The following is a 6,221-nucleotide window of genomic DNA, read 5'->3' as shown; positions in this document are numbered from 1 at the left end:
AATTTCCTTATTATTTAAAAAAAACGCAAAATAAGTTTGATAAAGAGCAGATTGGTTGGAAAGTTAAATTGATATGAGTTCTTATCATCTTTCTAATTTAGGGTCTTGATTTGTTTTTGTTTAGAAAAAGTTTTATTTGGATGTTTTTTAACTTTAACTTTGTTTGGCGTTTCCCTGGTAATTGGATGAGTCGTATTAATACATTTTAGGGTTCTTGTTCTTGGTCATTTATTGAGAGACATCGATTATGTTGATTACTATTTAGTTTCTATAAGACTATAACTTTGTATAAAGGACAAGATAGTAAATTTGAAAATATTGTTTTCTCATGATCATAGCCTTGCCAAACGCTACCATGTGGTATTTTGACTAGAAGAAGTCGAGTGATTGGCTGTTTTGAAAACATATTAAACACAAACTAATATAATGGTTACATAATAAGAAAGATAATAAATCATAACCATATACATACCTAGAATATAAAGTCCATCATGCTTTGATACCACTTGTTGGGTCTCACACATATATAAAATTAATAAAACGGTAAACCCTAATCAAAGGAAATATAGCAAATAAAAATTACGTCGTCGATTCAAAATATGAAATAAAATTGTACTAATGGTTTGGTAACCGTGGAAATATGTCTTCCAAATTGACAAGTTCTGCTTTGCTTAGTTCAAGGACTATATTTTCTTTTCAGCAATCCAGATCTAATGTTGTTTTAGGTCTAAAATGGTTGTTTCATGTCTAAAAAGGGCACCAAGTTTAAAACAGATGTCTTCAGGTCTAAAAAATGAGTTGTTCCTGAAATGCAGATACTCCATTCTTAAAGGACCAAATTAGCCAAATTGATCAAAACTCTTTGCCTTTTAACCTCATTGAACGTAGGATATTTTTATGAAGAGAGAGTTTTGAAGACTTCTTCTTCTTCTTCTTTTCTTGAACGACATTTTCTAGTGTTTTCCCATTTATCACCAAATCATTATAACTCATTGTAATCTCTTTGATCAAGGTCCGTAAGCACTAGAATATTTTAATGGATTGGTTCTTGGCTTCCTCCACCCGTGGTTTTCCCTGATTTGTGTTTTCCACATAAATCTTTGTATCTCTTTTGATTTACTTTTCTTTGTATTTTTCGTTGCATGTGATTGATTGTGGTTTGATATCTTAGTCATATTCCACTTGAACTAATATTGTTCTTGTGATTCAGATTTCTGGTTTGTTTATTGCATTAGGGATTTTTCGTTTTAGTGCATCTTACCCTCTTTGTTTACAACAATTGGTATCAAAGCTTCCGGGTTTTAATATTAGTTTATTGGGATCATTTTATCAATTGATTGATCATGTGTTCGATAAAGTACGTATTAGAGTTAACAGGTATGAATCAAGATCAATTAACATAAGCTTCATAAGAAATCAGTGGTACTTACTTGGATGCATTAGCTTTGAGGAAGATGATGTCGTGTTCTTGATTCATTTTCTTCCCGTAATGGTGCCTTGCTAATTTTCTGATGGAGAGATCAAATGCCCTAACATACACGATCATGGTGTTTATAAGGAGTTAGATCATAGTTGGAGATCTCTTCAAATTCCTCCTCGTCTATATACTTAGGCATTAAATTCATTAGTCACACCTTATGGAAAAGAGGTTGGAACCACACAAATTTGGTCCCTCAAGTTATAGACAATTGTCATATCCATCATACTACAAATATTAAAGTCTACGGACCTGATATGTCATTATGGCAAACATTATGGTACACAATATAAATATACCTTACATGTAATGAGCATTACCAAATAGTCCTAAGGCCACATTAATATGTTATTTTCCAACATTCTCCCACTTGGTCGAGTGACTATTTGTATACATGTTTCATTATTTGGCAAAGATAAGTTCATCATGTTTCGTATTAATACCAAAAGCAGAAAAGTACTGAAGCAGCATTTTCGATACGGGACCCCCACCGGTCATACTATGGTACTTCATATGAAACTTACGATTAATTTAAGCCATATGACTATAGATTTAAGTGGTCATGCACTATATTTGTCTATATAAAAAGTAATTGCGCACAAGTTATGAATATAGACAAATTGCATTTTATGGAGGAATAATAATCAAGTACTTGAATAAATTAAAATAAAATTAAAAGTTCTATTAAAGCACTATGCTAGGATTACATAATAATAGTTGTTCCCTTAAACTCATATTGATGACATGTTCAAATAATTGGGTGGTAAATCTTTCTTTTCGGATCCGCTAGCATATTATAAATGTTATTGTGTTCGATACAAATATTATTTCCCCCACTTGCTCTTAAACGAACAAGTATTTTGTATCAAGGTAAAGCCTCATTTCACTATAATTATTGCTAATGGAAAACTTATAGAGGCAACATTATAGCAATAAGTTTTATTCTAATGGCCTGGAAATGGAGTTCATGATCATAAGTCATGTGATTTATTTCTCAACAACATTTAATGGAAAGTTTCATTATCTATGAAAACAAATTCGCCATCATATTTGATATTGTTGTCAACATTTATTTATGACTCCCCCATGATATTGACCAATTGACAGCATAAAGATGTATCCTAACATTTTGCAAAGACATAGTAAAAAAAACAACTTATCATGATCACTTATATGTTATTTCTTATTTCACTAAAAAGTTTGCTATTATTAGTCCCATGAAAATATCAGATAATTTTATTGGCGGCTCCCAAGTGATCAAGACCATGTTTTAATTGATAACTACTAAGCATGCCACCGAAAACGCATACCTTAACTACGGAAGGAACTGAATGGAAGTATTGTTGCAATTTTATATCGACTTACTACACACTCAATATATGTCTTTCGAGATAAGACTAAAACCTTTTTGGATTTCTCGATGTATTTAATTGCCTATTGCATATTAGGCTTCACCAAGATCCTTCATGTTGAGGTGATATGAAGATAAGTGTTTCGATTTGTGCAACATATCAATGGTATTACTCACTAAGAGAATGTCATCTCCATATAGTACGAGTATGATAAAGTTCCTCCCACTGATGTTGAGGTATATACACTGATCATTTTGGTTCTTAATGAAGTCATAATTGTTCATCACTTTGTCGAACATTAGATACCATTGACATGAAGCTTGATTCAACATGGATATTGATTCCTTAAGTTTACACATCAGATGTTGTTAACCCATATAGATACAAATTTTTGCATGGGTTATGTAAACATCATTGTGTAACTCTTAGTTAAGAAAATTGTTTGAAATTTATTGGATGTAGCCCTAAATCCAAATGAAATACTATGGCCATTGTGATCCTGAGGAAATCAATTCGAGAAACATGTGATAGTGTTTCTTGGTAATAAACACCATATTTTTGTGAATACCTTTTAGCAACCAATCGAACTTTATGACATTCGATGTTATTCATTGGGGTCCAATTTGGTCTTAAAGGCCTACTTGCATCTTATGGGTTTGAAAACCCTTTGCTAACTTGGAATGTTCCTAAACATCATTCTTTTACATCAAAATAGATTCATTACACTTAGTTGATTGCAAGTTATGACATCACTATCTGTGACAAGGTTATGTCTGTAACGCCCGCAGATCTGGGCTACTCAATTTAGAGGCAATAAGTGTCGAAAACGACTTTTTGGCAAAAGATTATTTATAATAAATAGTCTTAAACAAGTTGTAGAATATGTCTCAAGGTTTCCGTACATATAAAGAACGCCGAAATCCGAGTTATAACGAAGAAGTTATGGCCCGCCGAAGTTTTACAGCAAAACCGACACGGCACCGAGAAGCGTAAAAAGTGAATTTACGATAGAAGACTTTTTAACCTTAGTAGTATAAACGAAAGTCATATAGTTTGTTAAAACGAGAAAATCCATAAAAAGAACGCCCAAATCTGACTTCGTATGAGGAAGTTATGATTTTTCAAAGTTTCGGCTTAGCAGTGTACAACCCGAAACTTGAATTTTAGTTCGAGCGATTTTTGGCTTATGCAACCTTAATGAGATTTGAATATCTCATTAATAGGAACTCAACGGTAAAAAGATAGACGAAAACGGAGTCCGTATGAAGGAGTTACGAATTCTTCGCAGTCATTTAGCAGTCTAATCTCCTCCTACTGTTAAATTTAAGATCGGTTGAGAATTAGCTGACGGAGTCTAAATGAAAGTTGTAGATCTTGTTTTTACCTACGCAAGGATATAAAGAACGTCAAAAACGGAGCTTGTATGAGAAAGTTATGAATTTTTGAAAATCGGCTGATTTCCACCCTCTATGCGATGCCACGTGTCAGCACCAGGCGGCGACTGACTGTAGCCAGCCTGGCTCACGAAGTGAGCACCTTAAAACTCACGATGTGAGTGACCCTCCAGCCTCCTATAAATAAGAGGTGAAGCCCTCTTCATTCCTCACACCTCCCCTCACTCCCCTCTCTCTCTCTAGAACTTCTCTCTAGCCCTGAAACCCCTTGAAAAGCCTAGGGAACCTCCCTAGCACGAGGTGCAAGCCCCGGAGTGCCCAACGGCTTCGAGAAGAAGAGACTTTCGGCTTGGGAATGCTACTCCAACGGCGCCCGGTTTTGAGAAAAACTCGTTGTTTTATCGAAGGAAAATTGTTTTGAGAGTATCGAAGCGTTGTCCGAGTGCTGAGTCACCACCTGTCAAGTGAGTGCATAGTCCATTTCATGAACATGATTTTAATACAAGTATCGATTGAAATATTAAATATATGTTTATGTGCAAATTATTTGATGTTGCCTGAGATACTTGTTAAAGAACATACCTGATTATATATGCTGATTTAGGATAAAGAGTAAACCTAAACTAATTATGAGGAATATTGGGTAGTGTTTTCTTACGAGTACGAGTGAATTATACTCAGAGAATAAAACCTTAGTATATGTCATTGATCCGGGATCATGGATTAGACATAGTCATTCGCCCCTAGTCCGAGAGTATGGATTAGGCATAATCATTCGTCATTAATCCGAGAGTATGGATTAGTCATTCGTCCCTAGTCCGAGAGTATGGATTAGGCATAACCATTCGTCATTAATCTGAGAGTATGGATTAGGTAAAGACGTTCATTTCTGATCCGGGAGTATGGATTAGGTAAAATGGTTAATCGTAGGTCTGAGAGTATGGATAGTCTCATTGTGAGGATCGACGGGGTGGGATAAGAGTTGCTTATACATATATGGTGAAATTGTATATTTTGTGAGTTCTAAATTATATATATGATATAACATTGTGGGATTGAAATCCCTATGTACTCATCAGGTTTCCCAACCTGACCCACTCAGTTTATTTATATAATTATATCACAGGTGTTGATATGAAGTCACATTACATTGAGAGATTAAGGAGATATAAATCACTAGTGATAATGAATGTAAGTTCTGTTTATGCTTATGTTTCTGTATTGACGATGACATCCCAAATGTTTTAAAATGAATAAAAATATTTTTATTCGGAAATGCTTTGATAACGTATTTATCATGTTTTACTGGGAAAATATTCCGCAAACATTTTTATTACAAGAGGTACTCTGATTTTTATAAAGCATAAATAAAATCGGTCTTTTTTGGCCGAGAAAATGGGGATGTCACAATATCCTTCCCTTTGTCGTAGTCGTCAAACTTTATGGGCCGCTTACATCCTAATAAAATCTTATATGCTATTTCATGTGTTTTAATGCCAACAACTTGAGTGGGATCTTTTATGGTGTTTCATTTACCCCTGCATTTGAAAAGTCTTTACATGAGGCAAAACTTGAATATCCTAATCAAGTGCTAATAGTAATGGGCACTTGAATTATAATTGAAGATTCTTGAAGGCCAAAATCTCCTAATGAAGTGTTAATTTTAATGGGCACTTGAATTATAATTGAAGATTCTTGAAGGTCAAAATCCCTTAATAAACCACTCCCACTTATTTTGGCATTCTCAAGAAATTTGGCATGCTTCATATCTAGAATTCAGGTACTATGTGATGAAACAAAAAATCGGTAACATTTAACACTTTTTAGGATACTTGATGGAGAAACAACTTACAATTTTTATGTTGAGATTATGTGATTCAGGATTGTACAGTTTCGCTTCAGCCATACATCCCCACAACCATAAATACATAAAGCTTGGTATTCTTCATGTCCAAATCTCAAAAGGAATTTTATGAACGACTTTGAATGAAATTTGTG

The sequence above is a fragment of the Lactuca sativa genome, chromosome 1 (genome assembly GCF_002870075.4).
Source record: "Lactuca sativa cultivar Salinas chromosome 1, Lsat_Salinas_v11, whole genome shotgun sequence".
NCBI lineage: Eukaryota > Viridiplantae > Streptophyta > Magnoliopsida > Asterales > Asteraceae > Lactuca > Lactuca sativa.
Note: the sequence above shows the minus strand (reverse complement) of the source record.